The 22054-nt window shown below is 28.7% G+C and overlaps 4 non-coding genes across 4 annotated transcripts; all 4 read left to right on the forward strand.

The window, feature by feature from the left end:
• Positions 1-8227: 8227 nt before the first annotated feature.
• Positions 8228-8328, forward strand: LOC124923070. The gene has a single exon (XR_007098092.1). It is a non-coding gene; the product is annotated as a small nucleolar RNA Z103 (small nucleolar RNA).
• Positions 8329-8452: 124 nt separating this feature from the next.
• On the forward strand, positions 8453-8535 carry LOC124923103. The gene has a single exon (XR_007098122.1). It is a non-coding gene; the product is annotated as a small nucleolar RNA Z159/U59 (small nucleolar RNA).
• Positions 8536-8571: 36 nt separating this feature from the next.
• LOC124923144 lies at positions 8572-8667 on the forward strand. Its single transcript, XR_007098157.1, has one exon. It is a non-coding gene; the product is annotated as a small nucleolar RNA snoR1 (small nucleolar RNA).
• A 76-nt stretch (positions 8668-8743) lies between these two features.
• On the forward strand, positions 8744-8879 carry LOC124923175. Its single transcript, XR_007098184.1, has one exon. It is a non-coding gene; the product is annotated as a small nucleolar RNA snoR77 (small nucleolar RNA).
• The last annotated feature ends 13175 nt before the right edge of the window (positions 8880-22054 follow it).

Consider the following 22054-nt stretch of genomic DNA (forward strand, 5'->3'; position numbering starts at 1 on the left):
GTATAGCACTTTATGAGTCACTAAACACCACAAACATGTCTTGTGCAATGCCTTTTTCTTTCAACAATTCTTTCATCTATCTCATTTCCTTACAATATTTAGTAATGAAAATATATTCAGCTTCTATAGTAGACAAAGCAACACATTTTTGTAGACAACACTGCCATGATACAACTCCTCCTCCAAAGGTAAACAAATACCCTAAAGTTGATCTCATTGTGTCAATATCACCACTCATATCTGAATTAGAAAATCCTTCAACATGTGGGTTTCCAGTACTATAACACAAAGTGTATTTGGAGGTCCCTTGAAGATATCTCATTATCCACTTAACCGCTTCCCAATGTGTCTTGCCGGGATTTGAAAGGAAGCGACTGACTACTTCAACCGCATGAGCTATATCTGGTCTTGTACAGACTATTGCATACATCAGATTGCCTATTGTTGAAGCATATGGAACACTGTATATTTCTTGTCTTTCCTCTTCATCATTGGGAGACATTGTCTTGTTTATTTTCAAGTGTGTAACCAATGGACAAAAAACTGGCTTTGTCTTATCCATACATAATCGTTTTAGAATCTTCTCAATATCTCTCTCTTAAGACATCCATAGTCTTTTCTTCACCAGATCACGAATGACCTGCATTCCAAGAATTTGTCTTACTTGACCCAAGTCTTTCATCTCAAAAGACTTAGCCAAATCTTTTTTCAACTTGGCAATTTTGAGCTTGTCTCTCCCTACAATCAACATGTCATCAACATATAGGAGAAGTATAATAAAATCATTAGAAATAAACTTTTGCACAAAAACATAGTGATTTGTAGACGTCTTCATGTACCCATGGATGGTCATGAATGACTCAAACTTAAGATACCACTGCCTTTGTGCTTGCTTCAAATCGTACAGACTTTTGACAAGTTTGCACACCTTGCTTTCATCACCTTTCGTATTGTAACCTTCAGGTTGCTCCATATAAACATCTTCATCCAAATCATCGTGGAGAAATGCAGTCTTGACATCAAGATGTTCAACCTCAAGATCCATACAAGGTTCTAGACCTAACACCACCCGGATGGAAATCATCTTCACTACTAGTGAGAAAATCTCATCATAATCGATTTCATGCCTCTAGCCAAAACCTTTGACAACCAGCCTAGCCTTGTATCTTGGCTTGCTATCATCACCTTCTTTCTTGATCTTGTACACACATTTATTTTGTAATACTTTTCTATTCTTTGGTCTTTCAACTAGTTCATATGTACTATTTTTTAGCAATGACTTCATCTCTTCATCCATGGCAGTTATCCATTCTTTCTTATGTGCCTCTTCAAGAGCCTCCTTATAGCATACAGGCTCCCAACAATCAGTTAGAAGGACATACTCTATAGCAGAGTACTTAAAACTTGATATTTTCTCCCTAGTAGACCTCCTAAGTACCTTTGTTTGTTGATTATATTGATTTCCATCTTCTTGTTGAACTTCAAAATCAGCCTCAAAATTATCACCAAGATTAGTTTCTGTATCATTTCCATGGTCTATAGCTTGACCCTGAGGAACATCATCATCACTATCTGAGTCTGAAGCTACATGTGGCCTTGTTTCCTCAACATCATGAGACAACTCAAGACCAGAAAGATCACGTATGTATGCATCAAGTTTTTCACCATCTTTAAAATTCTCAATAGTCTGATCTTCAAGGAATACCACATCTCGACTTCTCAAAACCTTCTTATCAACTGTTTCATAACACCTGTATCCTCACTTTTCATCACCATAACCCAAAAATATGCATTGCCTAGTTTTTGCATTTAGCTTAGACCTCTCATCTTTTGGAACATGCACAAAAGCTCTGCAACCAAAAACACGTAAATAGTCATAATTAACATCTTTACTTGACCAGACGTTTTATGCACACTTATTATTCAATGACTTGGAAGGAGAACAATTGATCACATACACTATAGTGCTCATGGCTTCAACCCAATAATGCTTAACCAACTTGGAATGAGAGAGCATACTCATCATCCGTTCTAACATTGTTATGTTCTTCCTCTCTTCCACTCCATTTTGTTGTGGAGTCTTGGGCACAGTTTGTTCATGTCGAATACCCTACTCTTTGCAATAATCATCAAATGAGACTATGTACTCTCCCCCATTATTTGAACGCATCCTCATCAGTTTTCTTCATGTCTCTCTTTTAACCAGCTTGTGAAAGACCTTAAACCTTGTTGTAACCTCATCCTTGGACTTTATAGCATAGGCTCAAACCTTCCTAGATGCATCGTCTAAGAAGGTTACAAAATAAGAAGCACCACATATGGATTTAATCTTCATAGGACCACAAACATCTATATGGACCAGTTTAAGGACATTCTTTTTCAGTTCCACTTTCGACTTACTGAAGGAGACTCTATTCTGCTTACCCTTCAAGCAATGCTCACAATTTTCAAGATGAGCATCCTTGAGATTTTACACCTCATTCCTCTTGATCAAAACATTCAGCCCCTTTTTACTAATATGACCTAGTCTCTTGTGCCACAACTTAGAGGATGACTTTATCACGACATAATATGTTGCATTATAGACATTTTATAAATTTGTCTTGTATAAGGAACACCATTTCTTACCTCTTGTAACAATCAATGAACCCTTGCTTAGCTTTCATGCTCCACCACTGAAAACATTATGGTAGCCTCCATCATCGAGCTTACTTGCTGAAATCAAATTCAGTCCATGTTTGTCTCGATTCTAACATCACCAAGACAACTATCTTGGACACACCACTGTTACCCATGCGAACATCAACATAATCACCAGCTTTGTAGGACTGGAAGTAACCTTTGTGTGGACTAATATGGAATGAGGCACATGTGTCAACAATCCATGCTGTTTCATTTGAAGATGTACTAAGATAAGAGTCTTGACAATTATAAGCATATGTTAGTTCACCATTTGAAGTATAAGCAGATGTATTTGCACTTTGATCTTTATTTTCTTTGGGCTTCACTATACCCTTTTCTTTATCATTTTTAAATTTCTAGCACTCGTTTTTCCAATGACCCATTTTGTCACATTAATGGCAAGCACCATCCTTCTTTGGAGCTCTAGACTTGCTTCTAGACTTTCCCTTACTCGAACCACTTCTATTATCCTTTGATCTTCCTCTATCAGTCACCAACATATCAGACTTAGAGAGTTCATCCCCCTTTCGATTCTCCTCATCAAGTAAGGAATTGGTGATAAATGTCATGTTAACTTTACCATTTAGTGTTGAGTTGCTGAGAGTAATAATAAGTGTCTACCAACTTGTAAGAAAAGATTCAAGGACTAAAAGTATTTTCACTTCATCATCAAAGTTTATCTTCATACTACTCAGCTGATTCAAAATATTTTAAAATTCATTCAAGTGCTCATCAATTGATTTATTATCAATGTACTTCAGATTCACCAGCTTTCGTACCAGTGCTACTTTATTCCATGCTGACCTCCCAGCGTAGAGAGCTTCAAGTTTTCTCTACACACCATACACCGTAGTTTCATTCTCAACATGATGCACACCATTTACACCATCCCAAGAATGAATAAATCTACATGCCTTTATATCTGTCTTTTTCCAATCAGCTTCTTTTGTACTCTCAAGTCTAACACCTTCATTTTCAATTGCTTCATTCAAATCATCTGAAACTAATAGATCAATAATCATCAGTTTCCATTGCCTGTAGTTTGTACTATTTAGACTCACCATATCAGGTCTAGATTTCCCTATTATTATTGCCTTAAGAAATGACAAAAACCCCCAACAAAGAAACCAATTGATCTCTTCTTTGAATTTTGTCGGCTAACTAGTAGAGCACTCTACTTCAATGTTAAAACAGATAACCAATCAATACTACTCTGATACCACTATTGGGTTTTGCAACAGCAAAATTATAGATCTTCTTAGAAATAAAACATGTCCTGCTCTCAAATAAAAGAAGTGATTATACTAGGAATGATTGGAATACACCACAATCAAAAGCTCCCCCAATCTTTCTCTTTGGATCAACCAAAGAATAAGAAGGAAACTAGAAAACCCTAGATCTGTTCACTCTCTCTCAACCTTACCGTGTTATGAGAAAAATACCAAAAAAAATTATTTATACTCTAACCCATTTTCATAACAGAAAACCCTGACCCGTTTACCCGGAATTTAAAATTCGTCCGCAATAGCAAGAAACACCTCAACAAAATGTTGGTCTAGTATTCCAAAAAATTGTGAAAGTGGGAAGGAGATCCCTTTTTTGTTCATGGATTTTCTCGGAATTAGAATTCTCGTTTTAAAATCGTCTCATGTTTTTATAATGATAATGGTGAACATAAAAGGTTTGCTCACGTATTTTCTCGAGTTTTGAAATCGTTGTTTTATACATATCTCGTGAGACTTTAAAAATTAATAAAGAGAGGCATAAAAGATTTGGTAGACGTCATGAATTCAGTCTAACCAGGGCCTAACATTCTTTTGAAATTAATTTCTCATTTTAGCTCAAATGAGGGATATACGTGCCAAAGAAAAGTGAAGAATCATATTCGTGTACAAATGTGTGTCACGATGCAAGTACGTGATTCACCAAATGATTATTTGGTGGGTTTATTAGAAGCCATGTTCAGTTTGTACACATATGAGGTTGTGATTTTAGGTTTGGTATCCTCCCATTATGTTTCTTTTCTTTTACGTTTGAGTAGTATAGCATTTTTTTTTGTGTTTTAGCCTTTTATCTTTTTAGCTTTTGTCTTTGTTTTTGAGAAATTTTTTTTTAATTCAGTGCTTAGTTACGTGTGGGAAAGGGACTCGACGATGTGGCTCGCATGCCGTCCAAATGAACGGAAGTTGCTAGTTTAGACGGGACCACTTTTTATTGCATTTTATTTGAAGAAACTTTTATCAAGTTTGGACACATCAATATAAGAATAATACAAATTATTCAAACTGCTTAAAATGTTAGAGATGTTTTAGATTGAAAATGAATTCAAAAACATTTTAAGATATTTAGATTTCAATTTTAGGCAGTTTCATATGTTTTCTTTTATCGTGATTATGAATAGTTTAGAAGCCGAATTGGGAAAATGATCTCAATGTGAAATTTGTAGATAAATGGATGAATTGAATTCCTGTCAAAGAATCAAGCCATTTGGAGAATTATTCAAATTAGTATGTATTTTACGAGAATATTTCACAAAATACTTTTTTTAGTTATCAGAATTTCGAACTCACTGTGTGATCATCTTAAGTCCTACTTCTATACAAAATCAATTAGAGATATACACATCAAATTGGTAGATATATGGGTAGTTCATGCTTTGTAAAATAATCAGCCAATTTGAATTAGTATTCAATTCAATATCAACAAATCTACCAAGATATGATAGAGAATATCAAGAAAAAAAATCCTAATATAGGAACCTTACTGTCTTGGCTCTTACTGTATTGGCTCCATTTGACCTGCATAGAGTTATAATTGACTAAAATATGTTTTAAACAAAATTATAGATACACAAGTCATCTAGGTTGTGTAAAAGTTTTAGATCAGTTGTCGTTATAATGAATTTCAGTTGACTCTACAAGAAGTTATGTAAAATAACAAAAATTAGGTTTTATCAAAGATATATTTTCTTATGTTTTTCTCTAACACCAATTGAAACTTTTTTTTTTTATATTTTTTTATCGTCGTTCTTAAGCAAGAGTTTGAGAACGACGATCTAATTTTTTTTATTTGAAATTAAATTTAGGCAAATTTTATTTATAATAAATTGATGAAATACAATCCAATAGGAGGAGTTTAAGCGGGAGAATGACTATAGAGTGTTATCATAGTTTTTTTTTTAATTTCATAAAATAAAATTACAATCCAATAAGAAATTTTTAAATCATTCAAGGCATCAAATTAAAGAACCACATAATTTACAGGAAATATGAAACTTAAATAGACAGAAATTAAAGCTCATTTATATTATTATTACAAATAAAATGGAGACTTAAAATTAGTAGGAAAAGTTTTTTAAACTCTCTCTTCCTCTCTAAAAAAATCTTTCTCTAATCATAAACATGATTCTAACTTATCCTAACAAATTTATTACAAAAATTAAATAATTGGAGATTTTGCTAATAATGATGTTCCAAAATATCCCAACTCCAAATGAAAAATCTGTAAATAATTATTGGCCGCCTCACTTGAGAATTTTTTAATTAGAGAATTAAGAAGCTAAAAATATATTTTTAAGTTCTCCATTTCAAAGAAAATGGGAAAAAATGATTATATATATATATATATATATATATATATATATATATATATATATATATATATATATATATATATATATATATATTTATATTTATATTTGAATGTGAGGTTTAAATTTTTTTAGATTTTCAATGTGAGGCAAAATGCATAAATTTTATATTTCAACGTGACAAAGAGAATAAGTTCCTTATTCATTATTTCTTTACTTTTTTCCTTCATTTTTTTTCTTTAGGAATTCTCAACACGATGTCATTCTATGTCATTAGTATCGCTTATATTATTTGTGTCGGTCGTGTTGCTTGTTGACTTTATTTGATGTCATTGACATTTTTCATGTTAATACCATTTTTTTAATGATTTTTAACCCAACACAGTGTCGGTACAGAATATCATTGGAGCTTAGTCGTTTGTAATTATTTATTTTATTTATTTTGACTAATTTGATTTTATTTATAAAATGTCTTAATTTTAATTAATTCAAAAACAATTGTTCGATATTGCTCCGATCTTCAAATTAATTATTTATTTTTAATCACCCTTTATAATTTCAGATTTTTTTTTAAAAATATGTTCGAATTTTTTAATTATTATAAATTTTGAAAGTATAAAAAATAAATATTTACATTCATATAGGCCTAGTTCGGATTTGAGTTTTCTAAATAATCCAACAAAATCAATTATCACATCACTTGTATCAAATCAATCCATTCATTAACTAAAATATTAAAATACCCTCTATTAAATTATTATTATTTACTTTATTTATATATATATGAATACTTATAAATATTTTTACTAAAAAAAAACATTATCATCTCCTTAAAATTATAACCCATAATCCTTCTATGATAAATGATTCACGACCGACACTCGTGTAATAAAACGATTGAGTACTATATAAATATATTTTTGTGTGTGCATTGTGCATTTTTTTTCTTTCTAATTTTCTTACTAAAGAAATAATTTGATTATTTAATAAATTCTCCATTCTTTTCATTTTTTTTCCCTGTTTTATTATTTGTAATTGTGTTGGTGATTTCTTATATATAGATGATATTTAATATATATATATATATATATATATATATTTAATACATCATAGAATAAATAATTCATTGATAAGGAGTAAGGACTATATGAATATATTCTCAGATTTACCATTAGTTGTAAGAACTTAGAGGCTATTCAATGTAGCATTTCTTTTACTCATGTTGGTTTGTGAATGCCTTTTTTTTTAGTTTCCTTATTACAGAAATAATTTAATTCTTAAATGTTTTTCCTTTTTATTTATCATTTTCTTTCATATCTTATTATTTGTAATTGTGTTGTTGATTTTTTTTATATGCAGATGATATTTGAAAAATATATATATTTTTTTAATTCATATACTATAGAACAAATGATTCATTGATGATGACTATAATACTGTATTCTCGGGAACCTTGGGACTATTAAAGTATATAGCATTTCTTTTGACGTCCTACTTTTTATTTTCAAAATTTTATAGTTAAAGATATAATTTAATTTTGTGTAAAAGAATAAGGAAAAGAATTTTTGAAAAAATATTTTGAAAATTGCGAAGAAATCGAATTCGAGATTTTGTCGGCAAAGCTCCGGCCTTGTTGCAGGCAGTGGACGTTGTTCTTAGTTTTTAAGTTATTGGGCCTTAATTCATCACATTGTAATGTTGTCCGCTGAACTAACGTAAAGGCCCATTATATTCTCAATAATAAATAAAGGCCCAATAACTTATAAACCATAAAAGCCTCTTTCTATCTTCACAGAATTAGGTCAGTTCTCCACGCACCAGTATATATATGAAACCATCTTCGGACTTCATGGCATCTTCCATTTAGTCTCTACTAAGTCTTCTTATTCAACCGATAATTCATATTTTCATTGTGATCCGCCTAATTCAAGGTATATATTTGTTCCGATTTCTTTGATGGATGTGATGAATTTTTCCCCAGATGATCGAAACTGAAATTATCGAGCGCTGTTCTCATTTATTTTTGAGAAATCCAAGCCAGGAATCTTCTGATCCATCTCTATCAATTAGAATAAATTAGAAAGAACCCTGCTTAGTTTTTAATTTGTCAATCTAACTGACTTGAATTGTTTTCGTTTTCATTATGGTTTAGTTTTTTCTTTAAAGATCTTCTTGGGTTGGATCTCTGATGATGTTAATTTAAAAACTTTCGTTCTCCTGAGACAAACCATGCTGATAATCATGGAGACCTGAACTGAAGAGTATGTAAGAGAAGATCATATATATATATACACTTTATAGGCAAAGATGATTGATGCTTATTTCTGACACCTCTTGTATGAGAATTGGCTCTAATGGAGTCTCTTCTTTGAGCAAATTAAGCAACTTTCTGAGCTTAGTCTGTTTATTCTAAATAAATAGTTGCACTCCTCAAGTCAAGATTGATTATTTTAAGAAATTGAACGGAAATTCAGGCAACCCCCTTTCATCCTAATAAAAAGTAGAGAGGGAGGTGTTAATCTGTTCATACATTGAATCTTTTAACTCTTCAGACCTGCTGAGATGATGTTCTCATCTATGAAGTTGGTCTAGTAAGATCAAGTACATATATTACATTTATATCACCCTTTCATCCTGTTTCTTCAGAAAAAAGACATGTTATGTATCTATTATCCAAATGTCAATGTATATCTGTTTGCCTTCAAACTTTTGCAAAATACAAATTGTTTAGGCTAAAAGATGCATTTCAAGTATTGTTACAAAACAGGGCATCTCCATGGGAGATTGCACCATCTGGTTGGATTTCTAATACTTGCAGCATGGTGAAGTCTGATAAGAAGAGGAATTCGATTGGTTTTGCTTGCACAAAACCACATATTGCCAATCCCAGATGTTCCAGAAGGTCTTGCATGGTAAAGAAACATCACCTTACAAAGGGGTGGTGGTGGTGGGAAGCTCTTCTTTCTTCAACCTCCAAAGCCGAGGAGGGAACAGTTGGTCTTCATCTTATCTTCCAGCATCATGGCCTCCTTTCTTAGGGATATGCTTTTAGATATTGCATTATGAATTTCTATTTCATTACAAAAAAGGATTGACTGACTGATGCCTCGTCTAGGGTGGTCATTGTTCAAATCTCACCCTCTTAATATTGTTTGATCTTGTAAGCATTTTATGTTTTTTTAGACTGATGGTTGATTTTCTATTTTCATGTCTCTTAGATTCATATTGTGATAGGATTTATTGAAATTTTTTCATAAATGTTGTAAATCTAATTGGTACAAGAATATTTTAGATATCTCCAACCATATTCCATATTTTAGCCCTTTTTCTTTCCAATCAACACTCATTATTCTCTATCCCTAAACTTAGTTGATGTATATTTATATGTTAAATTTATTTATTTAATTTATTTAATTTATTATTTTAATTTATTTATATAATATAAATTTATAATAATGTTCAAAATTGATAATAATGTTGAATTTTTTTTTTATAATAATGTTAAAAAATTATAATAATGAAAAATATTTAATGATTTTTTTTTTAATAATGTTTGTTTTATCTAAAATAGTATTATTTTGTGATATTTTTTTTTATAATATTATTGAATTTCTATAATTAATTTACAATCAAATTTAAAATAATAGTGTGATAATAAAATATTATGGTATAATTTATAAATTGAAAAATATATGAGTGATATTAAAAAGTTATAAAATTTGATGTAAGAAAGAATATTATAAAAATATTTTTTTGGATTTGAGAATGAGTTTTTCGGTTGTTACTGTTTGATGTGATATTTACACCAAAATGAGTTTAAAAATAAATTTTTCGGTTCAAGATGGTTTTAACAAGTTAAATGGTGTTATTATCATGTGATTTCATGCCTACTTAACCAGTATTATTTTGTGATAATTTTTGTTATTTTTTTTTTCTTGATTTAAAGTTAAAGTGTCAATTTTTTTAATTCATTATCAATAAAAAAAAATCATTAAATTGTCTATCAAATAATATTACAATTTATAAATAAATTAAAAAAATATATTATTTTTTCATCTATTTAAAATGGTTATTTTTATATTATGATTAGTTATATTATATCAAATGTTTTTATAAAATTATATTTGAATTCAAATTTAAATAAATTATATTTATATATTTGGAATTTAAAAATACATTTATCTTTAATATTTTTGTAAATTCTTAATTTATATAAATTATAATAATTTAACCTATAAACCATAAATTCACTCAAACACTTTCATAAATAACTCTAACTATAATGAGAAAAATTTTATTAATTTTTCATCTAATACAACTTCTACACATTATTCTCAAATTTTATTATTTTTTTAATCCAATTAAATTATCACATAGAACCCAATCATTAATAATAATAATAATAATAATAATAATAATAATAATAATAAGAGAGATTAATTCATTAGAATTGTCCAAAAAGAACTAGAGGTTGGTTTCTTTCTTTCTTGATAATGAACTATTCCTTTTTTATTTTTATTTTTTTTTTTTTTGTTAATCATATGCTATAAACTTTTGTAAATGGAGTGATATGTAATGTATAAATTTTGAAATACTAATCTTTTTATCTTTTTAACAATGTTTATTTTTGGGTTTTAATATAAATCATTTATACTCGCATTAAGCCACAACGAATCATCATGTATTTAGAATATACAAATTAAGTGCAGAATGCAATTATATTAAATCACATTCATTACTATTTCTCGTTTGATAATTTGGTGAAAGACGTTTACTTAAGGAAACACATGAACGATCGAGGATGGGTATCAATTAATAATTAATATAATTTTGTCTTTTAACAAAATTAAGGCTTTGACGGAAGATGCGTATGTTATAATGGATTCTCTTATCTTCGTTTTTTCGCCATTGATAGAAGTAAGATGATTTTTAATAAGAAAGACTCATGATTGGGCGAGGTGGACTATACTTTTTGCCTATGAATTAACTGATCAAATTATGATCAAATTATAGTTCCAGCTCGAAATTCAATTCAGGATGGAGCTGATTTTGAACAAGATTCAATTAGGGGATGAAACTGATTTTCATCTTAATTCAAGTACAGCAAATTAGAAGGATCGGATTTTTTTCTTCTTCCTTTACAAATTGAAAGTATGGTTTTTCCTTATATTAAGTGTTTTTTATTTATTTAGAAGGAGAACATTGAGTTTTCGGCTTTGTGCGAGATATCAAATGCGACCTTAAGTACTCCAAAAAAAAGAAAAACACCAAAAATACAAAAATAATATTATTAATAAACATCTACGCATACCAACAATTAATATCACAACAATAAAAAGTTAAAAAAAATCAAGGCAAATTTTATGGTAAGCTTATTGAATTACTTCAATAACAAATGCTCTTGTTACATTGTCTTCGAAAGGAATGACCAAAAGTCTGAAATCTATTACAAAGACACGAACATGCAATAAAATTCTACTAGAATTTTATCAATTTGAATCAGTCAATGCAATACTATTTTCTGAAAATTGATCTTCTTGCACTCTTAGATGCGAAATCATCAATTAACCTATCATAGTCAAGGTTTTCCAAGAACTCATGTTCAATAAAAATCAAAGCCAAAGTATTTTGTCTTTCTTGTGACATGGTCGAACGCAAGTAAGATTTCAATATTTTTACCTTTGAAAAACTTCTTTCAGCTGATGCTACCGTTATTGGAACTGTTAACATAATTCTATATGCAAGACAACCAGTAGGATAACAATTAGCTATTTTCAAGAAATTTAGGATTGCACTGGTTGAATCAAGCTCATTTGATAAATGTTTTTGTAATAGTCCCAATTAATTTAATAAATCCTCACCGTTAATGTCAGAAGTGTGGCCATTCTCTAGCTTTTCTCAAGGTTGTTGCAGCTTCTTTTTAGGTTAACAGAATCCAAGAACTTTAGCTTTTCTGCCGTAAATAAGAACCCAAATGTCTCCTCATATTGCTCATATTGCTCATATTGCTCAAACCTTTTCTCCAATGAACCGATTGCTTCATCAATTATGTGTAAAAAATAATGAATTTTGAAGGATTCTTGACTTGATTCTTCGATAGGTGGTTCAGATGACTGATTTTCAGAGTCAATCTCATCAAAATGTTTTTTCTTAAGAACTTTTCTTTTCTTTTTCTTATCTGGAAACACTGGATCAATATACAATTCAACAACAATTTCTTTTGGCACAATTCAACGCTTTCTCAAACCCTACTTCTCTGTACTCTCTAAAGAATGCAATAAGTGCCTTCACACTACCCATTGATACATCAATCCGCATATTTTCAGACTGCAATTGTTTACTGACAATATTCACTTTAGCCAAGATATTATACCAGATAACCATCCCTACAATAAACTCAAATTTTCCAAGTTCATAATCTGTTAAACACTTAACTTCACTTTTAATACCAGAATCTATTAACATTTCAAATTTCATTACATTAATAAACATAGTTGACAAATGACAATGACAATAAAATAAATTGTGATGGAAGAATATTAATTTGATTTTTAAAATTGCAATGATTAAATCTAAAATCCAAGAAGTAGAGATTACCAACAGTTGAGGAAATGAGACGATGGTCGAACGTCAGAGTTTGGAGAGAGGACGGGGTCGGACTTTGGAGATAACCTTCGGCTGGTCACAATTCACAAATTGGGTGCTTGCCGCTTGGGTGTGATGTTGGAGTGGATGGATTTAACTAGCCGGCCCTAGGGTTGAGCCTCATTTTTTTAATATATAACATATATGTATATAATTTTATATATATATATATATATATATAATTTTTTTGGTGGCACTACATTTTTTATGCCCATGTGCACATCTTGCACAGCTAATGGGCCGGCCCTGATTATTATGAATAATATTTCTCCTTTTCAATTATATTGAGTTATGCTTTGTATTTATTTTATTTTTTTCTAATTAATATCAATTTACTTATTTTAAATTACAAAAACTAGTCTCTTGTGTTCTAAATAGATATTTTTGGACTCAATTAAATTACTATTGTTTGTGTTGAATTACTTTATCCGATAGTTTTTACATTTTTCTTTTCAGTAGTAATATTAGAAAGATTTGAATTTTAGAGGTCAAATTATTGAGTTGATGAATAAAATGTATCAATTGATTTAAAGATAGTTCAGCCAAACATATTTAAGAATTTAAAATATTTTTCTTTCAAAATTTTATCGTCAAATGTAAGATTTTTTTCCCATAAAGCTTAGCGTTGGTTTATTTTGCATTGAAGGATATTCATATATTATATGTATTAACAATAGTTTGACTTTATTGATTTTATAGTTACTGTTTTGGTATTAAAATTATGTTGACACATATTTTCTTACATACACTATTTTGCATAGAGGAGGTAGAGTTTGATCCTATGATTTTTAGTTTTCTAATTTAGAGAAGATGCAATCATAAGTTACATATTTCATATTAAAATGTAAAATATTTAAGCATTTATTCAACATATAGCTTAATAAATTCAAATTATTTGTTTTCTTTAATGTTAGCTTTAGGAGGAGTTTTTTTTTCTTATCTTTAAGTATTGCATGAAAAAACATGTTCTTGTTATAATATGTATCTTGTTGATTGTTTTTGTTGGAAACAAATTATAGAATTTAGCATAGCTATTTAACCGGATTATTTTGATTCGTTAATTATTTATATACCAAGTGAATATATGATAGTATATATTTAGACTTATTTAATAATCACTATTATGATTTGGTTAGAGTGAAAAAACAATACAGCACAAAATAGCTTAGATCTGTCCCATTGACAAATTATAACAATTAATCCTAAAATATATTTATTAATTATAATATAAAACTATTCTATATTTTTAATATAGTAACGTAAAAAAAATCAAGCAAGTCTTTTCTTAATAGGTTATCCCAAACTTCTGACTATTTTTAAATACTTTATTATTATTATTTTATTTTCTTGAAATTCTGTTATATATATATATATATATTCTTTAATAAATAGAGAGTATTTTGTTTTTAATTTATTGATTTTTTATTACAACCTTTTAATGTTAGTTATTTAATAGTTTTATTGAATTTTTATAAACAATACTGTTTAATAAAAAAATTATTTGAATTTTTAATTAACTGAATTATTTTTAAATTTGAATTCTCTTTTGACGATTTAAACAATTATCAGTAAGATCCCTAATTTAGGATATTTGAATTGCTTCTCTCTCTGATTAAGCAATATTATATAATATATTATATATAAATATATTATCATTAAATTAAATAATTAAATAGAGAATTAAGGAACAATATATAAATTAATATATATATATATAATTAAGAAAAGATAATAATAATTTTATACGTTCATAAATTTTATTATTAGATGTTTAATATTTTTTTAGGACTTACATTTTTTTATTATTTTTAATATACATGAACTCTTAAAAATATTTGTATATTTTATTTGAGAATTAAAAGATTATGATTAATGATTATTAATAAATTATAAACAATTTAATTATTAGAATTTGATACATAGTACAAATTATATATGGTATAAGTTATATAAAAATATAAATTATAATGAAGTATAAACAGTATAGGTTGTATATGTTATTGTTGTTTAATTTAAACTATAAGAAATGATATAAATTGTGTATAGTTATAATTTTGTGTTTGTTATATAGGATAATAATATAATATAAGAATAAAATAACAATTTTATTTTTTAATAAATTTAAATGAAAATATGAATTTAAAATTATTTTTATATAGTGAATATTTAATTTTTATTATCTTGATTTTTTTATTATTATAAATTATTTTAATATTATAATTATTATATTTAATAACTAATGTAATTTTAATTAAAATATAAATTATAATATAAATGGTTAATATTATTTATTTAATTTAAATATTATTAATAATTGTAATAAAATAAAAATAATATATATAATAAATATTATTATTTATAATCTAATTAAAGTATAGAAAATTATAATAATAATAATAATTAATAAATATATATTTATAAAAATAAATATATATTTTTTATTTATAATATTGGACTATTTAAAATATGGGAAAAATACTAAATTTATCACTAAGGTCGTGACTATTTCTTAAATTTATCCCTAAAGTAAAAATTTGTTATTTGCATTCATATGGTCTTTGTAAATTATGTTTAGATTTATCCAAATTACAAACAAAAAAATAAAAAACAAAAAAAATTAATAAAAATATTTTTTTTTTTGTTAACTTCCTTTAATTTTAGCCATATCATCTCTTATTTTTCAATATACTTTTTTATATCTACGTGTCCCATCTCTTTCAATTTTATACCACATTTAAACTTTTATTATTATTTTTTTATCTTCTTCTTCCATCCGTCCGGACATGTTTATAATTATTCTTCATTTTATTTTCGTGAATCTCAATTTTAAGTATGAAGTTGAACAAAGGTATCAAATATATCCATTAAGTATTAAAATTTTATTTTTATATATGAACCTGAATAAATGTGTCAATTTTATTTAAATGTGATGGAAATCTCTAACGGAGTTAGAATCTTACAATATTTTCTCTGCCACGTCATATTCACATGTTTTTATAAGTTGGCATTATATCAATGTTCAAACATGAAAAAATAACCCTTCACCTACCCAAAACCCTATCCCTGTTGCAACACCATCATCCCCTTCTCTCATCTCCCAACCTGCAAAGCTTTTACAGTCAAAGTCGTCTGCCGAATTCTCCTCCAAACTCTAAACCATCAAAGTCTAACTAATATTAGTCAGTCCATGGTTTCAGACCATTTTCAAAAAAATATATATATACACCCTAGAACAAACTCAATTATCTATTCTTAAAGCTTCAATTCCTTTTAAAATTGATTCAACTGAAATGAAGAAAAATTTGATTTTAGTGTGAAGATCTCTCGTTGCTGTTTTGTTTTTGTTTTATGTACTAAGAATTGTAAGAGCTTGTATGTACCATATAGAAGAAATGCAAATCAGACAATTTCAGAAGTGGGTTCATGAGGATCATCATACCCATGATATTCATCATGGTCACATATCAAAAAGCTCAATAGTCATCTCACACCTTTCATCCAAGCATCCCTTCCCTTTTGCACACAAAACTATAATTATTCTTCTGATCATGATCATATCCATTCATTGTTGTTAGGCTGGGTATATATATTTTAGAAAATTGTCTGGAACCATGAGTCGATGACTAACATTAGTTAGACTTTGATGGTTTAGAGTTCGGTTGGGAGGTTAGAGGAGACTTCGACGAAAGATTTTGACTGAAAAAGTTTTGCAGGAGATGAGAGGAGGGATGGAATGCAACGGGGAGATGAAAAGGGGATGGGGTTATGGGAAGGGTAAGGGTTGTTTTTTCTTATGTCAAACAAGTGAATATGACTTTGACAACATGTCAAAATTGTAACTCCGTTAAAGATTTCTGTCAACTTGAATAAAATTGGCACATTTAAACAAGTTCATGTATAAAAAAAAGAATTTTAATACTTAATAAGTATATTTGACACATTTGTTCAACTTTATGCTTAAAATCGACATTATTCCCTTTTATTTGCAGTCTACTTCTTTCTCTATTTCATCAAGTGCATTGAGGAATGAAGTGACAGAACTTCCACACGCCAAGCTATCTAATAAGCTTGACAGATCTCCGGAATTGGATTTCCTCGGAGGCTGAGAGGATTCATTTCGACCGACAGGGATCTGGAAGAGCTCAAACTACTCGTGATAGTAGTGAGTAGTGGTCTCTACCTGTTAAGCATGGGAGGGAACCCAAATCTAATTTCCTGAAGTCCAACTTGTTATACGCGGGGACTGGAGGATGATGAAAGAACGAACATTTATAGACAGAGAACTCGAAGAAGACGGTAACGAGGCAGAGAAGACAAGAAGAGAAAAACAAGTTATCTATATACTTTTTCTTCTTTCTTTTGTGGATTTCAGAGTTCACCACAGATTAGGCGAAGATTTGGGATCCTATGAAAAAGCAAAGGGTTTTGCTTGGTACCTTCAATTCGGCTGAAGATGCTGCTCGATCGAGTATATACGAACGATGATGCTTATGCGGTGTTTGTTGGGAGTTGCGACGACGGAGGAGGAGCCATGTAGGAGATTTTCAGGTGCGACGATTTGTTGTGGCATGAAGGAGATGTATGAGTTTATAAACTGGATTTGTGGAGATTGAAAAAGAAACTTATCATGCCGATCAACTTTCTCCTCCTTCGGTTGTTTAATGGTAAAAGGCGAATAAAGAACTGGAGTTTTGTGTTTAAATCCTCCTAATCATATATATATATATATATTAAAAAAATAATAAAAATGTGTAGGTGGACAATGACATGGCTAAATTTAACCGAAGTTAAGTTTTTCTATTAATTTGGATAAATATGAATATTATTTACAAGATAATAAATACAAACAACAACAGATTTTTAGATTAAATATAAATTTAAGAAATAACCAAAACTTCAATGATAAATATAGTATTCTTCCCTTAAAATATATATATAATATATATATATATATATATATATATATATATATATATATAATGATAATATTAAAATTAAATAAAATATATTTAATCTATCTTATAATAATAAGTTATATATAATATTAATAAAGAATATGATGAGAAATTGAAAATGATATAAAAAAATTATTGTATTTTGTATCATTATGTTTAAAATATGATCTCACTAAGTTAAGTAAGATCAAATAAAAATTGATACGAAAAAAAATCACTATGCATTAAATTTTTGGCATGTATGACTTCATTCACAATGACAACATAATTTGTGACAAGTTTGAGGCATCAAATCAAGTGATATTGTTAAAATAATCTATCATTGGCTAAAATAATCTATCATTGGGTTGTGTATACTAGAAGGGATTGAAATACCCTTTTTAATTATTTTGTAATAATAAATTAGATGAATTGTATTTCAACAACAATAGGAGTTGGATGAAGTCAAACTATATTGATATCAAGTTTATTGTTGCGAAAAAATGATATAAAGTGGACAAATTTCTATAAAATATTAAAGTACAAACTATATAGTAGTGGACCCTTAACAAATAGTTACCACAAACAAAAAAAAATAACTATAATTAAAGTAGAAGATTACACCTTATTGAGAGAATAATAATAATAAAATATTATGTGTGTTTGTTGTAAATAAAATTATAACTAAAATCATATATTTATATGTCACATAATTGGGCCTAGTGGGCCCAATATCAAACAATTATGATTTTATTTTATTATACCACAAGCCTAGGCTTATGTCCCGATCAAAACCATATGGATCACCATAATCTAATAATCTCCACCTTGACACAGTTCTAGTATGTCAAAAGAAAAATTGATCTTCAAAGTATAGATAATAATCATAACAGTCTCCACCTCTTCCAAAATCCCTATGGGATTTAACAACCAAGACCAACTAAGTTCGAGTAATGCTCAAACTTAGCAATGAGGAGTGTCTTCATCATCATATCGGCATGATTATCAACAATACTAATTTTGCTCACATCAATATTACAATGAGCAATAACATCACGTACAAAATGATATCGTCAGAAAAATATCATTTTGACTATCACAAAATATTGTCGTCCTCTGTAAATCTTTCTTGAATTCCCCGAATAGGCCTTTCAAACAAATATCAGTTTTAAAACTTCTGTAATGGTCATGTATTCTACCTTATTAGTAGACAACACGACTACACTATGTAGAGTAACTTTCCTAATAATCGCAAAACCGCCAATACATAAAACAAAACATGTGAGCGATCTTCTTCTGTCAAGATCGTTATCATAATTAGAGTCGAGATAACCAACAACTCCATCTATAGTCCTCCTAAACTATAGGTGAACGTCTGTTGAACTTCTTAAATAACGTAAGATCCACCAAGCTGCTCTCCAATACTCTTTACATGAATTTATCAGGTATATTCTAGTGCTAACTGCATTTACTGAATATGTCAAATCTAATCAAGTACAAACCATTACATACATAAGTGAACCAATTGCAATGAAATATGGAGTTCGTAACAAATACTCGATATCCTCATCAGACTAAGGTGACATAGTTGAAGAGAGTTTAAAAAGAGTTTGTAATGAAAGACTCACAAGACTAGCATCAAAATATTGAACAGATAAAAGACTTTAAAGTATACACAACTATCAAAATCACTTCTCTTGAAGTCATGAGTAGTCATAAAAGAGTCAAAATATTTATATCATCGCCTTGTCGATTGCTTTAAACCATAACGGAATTTCTTCAAATAACAAATACACTCATCTTCTCTTAAGACTATAAATATTTTAGGTTAATGCATATTAATGGCTTTATCTAAAACTACATGTAAAAACATGGTCTTCACATAGTTTTTTTTTTTTTTTTTTGAGAACGATCTTCACATAGTTGCTCAAGCTCCAAAATATGCATCGCCATGATGCCAAGTAATACTCGAATCAAAATATGTTTCACAATTAGAGAAAACAAGTCAGTAAAATCAATCTCTAGAATTTTACTATAGTCTTCCTCACTAAGTCTTCGAGGAGGTCTAATTTCAGATATGGGCTTATCTGTAATAATATTATATTGTAGTGCAAGTGGTGAAGTATCTGACAACTCTAGTGTAGTTGACGCTAGTGTTGCAATTTCAGATTCTGACCTTCTCTCAAACTCTACTTGCTTGTTAAATTTTTGCTGAATTTTATCTCTAAAATGGTTAAATTTTTGCTCAATCTAATCACAAGAAGATATAAGAGTTGTAGCATGTAACATAGGTGTCTTATCAAAAACAACATATTGATTAATACTTTGCCCACCAAGAAGTCATTGCTTGTTCAACTCGGTCATGCTATTCTTACTAATATGACCAAGTCACATATGCCACAATTTTGTGACAACATCATCAAATAATGAGGAGGTATCGACATCAACATCGCCTACAATTGTGGAATTTTTAAGAACATATATCATGTTAAGTTTTCTTTCAACTTTCATCACGACAACAACACCTCTGCTAACTTTCAATTGTAGAGCTGTATCTTCAGACATACGATAAAATGTAAATTATGCTTCAGATGTAGCTTACTAGTAAGACTTTTTGTCAAACATAATTTTTTTAGATTTAGTCATAATTCAACAGTACGCGTCTCCTTCAAAACATCTTGTAGAATATTGTTTGATAGATATAGATATATATGAGACATAGCATTACGATCCTTCTTCCTTCTCTCTTCTACTGTCCACAAAATGGACATATTATCAAACTCTAATAGAGTTTCGTCCAAATCCATATGAGTGATCAAACCTCACATCTTTATCTAGCATAAAAAAAATCTGATGTTGTGATTCAATAACAGAATATCATATTTGACATCTCCAAAAATAGATATAGTTTCAAAATAAAAATAAAGATCAAGACTCTTATATCAATTGTTAAAAAATATAATATGAATCTGAGACTAATCAAGATAAAAAAAAAAATAGATGAATATAAACCAAGAAAGCGCGTAAATAACACAAGTTTTACATGGAAACACAAGACATAAAAACCACGGGCAGATGGAGAAAAATTCACTATGGTTAAAATATAAGATTACAACTTAGAGAGAAAGAGAGAAGAATAATGACAAATATTTTGTGTGTGTGCTGTAAATAAAACTCTAACTAAGATCATATATTTATAGTCACATAATTAGGCCTAGTGGGTCCAATATCAAATAGTTAGGATTTTATTTTATTTTATTGCACCGCGAGCCTTGGACCAGACCCCGATCAAAACTCATCCGGGTCACCATGATCTAATAGAGATCAAGAATCTCTAATTTTAGTGGGAGTTTGTGGTTTGATTGTTTTTAGTTGAGTTGTTTCATAAATGTTTATGAAGTTTTATTTTGATAATAAATTGTGTATTATTTTGTTCATTACTCTTTGTATAATTATATTTAAAGTATGATCACTAAGGCAAGTAGGACTAGATGCAAATTGACACGAAAAATATCACTGTGCATGGAATTTTTATTCCTCACATTCATGATATGATTTATCAATTAATTATATTGATTTATGTGGTCACTATTAGGTCTAGTTGTGCTTAAATACAACGACGAACTATTTGGTCATATATTTATATAATTAATTGATAAAACTGTTTATATAACGTATGATTGAGATAACACAAAATTTAGGGCGCATTATTATTGACAAATTTTTTTGCACATACCTAACCTAGTGGGAGATTGTTGAAATTTATGGGTCAATAGTATAATAAATAATTATGCAAATGTCATTTTTAATATAAACCAAAATAATATGTTCTGATGTGAAATCAAGTTTATATCTTATAAGTGTAATTGTGATATTTCTAATTTTATAAAGGTTAAATTAGAAATTGTCAAATCAAATTAACTAGCATAGTATTGATTATTTATAACTGTAATGATTCCTAAATTAAAGTACGACCATTTCCTCTCTGTTCCCATCAACATAAAGAGATGTTCAATACATACCGAATATGAAAAATAATTTCATTTTTTTGGGGGGCTTTAGAGTTAAAATGTCTACATTTAATTATGAAAAATGGTCTGTAGAGCACTAGTGATGTTGAAAGACATCAAGAAAAAAAATAATATGTTATACTATCAATGTAGTACAATTAATGAGACAACAACAATTGTATCAACTTCCAGCA

This window comes from Impatiens glandulifera, chromosome 1, assembly GCF_907164915.1.
Source record: "Impatiens glandulifera chromosome 1, dImpGla2.1, whole genome shotgun sequence".
Lineage (NCBI taxonomy): Eukaryota > Viridiplantae > Streptophyta > Magnoliopsida > Ericales > Balsaminaceae > Impatiens > Impatiens glandulifera.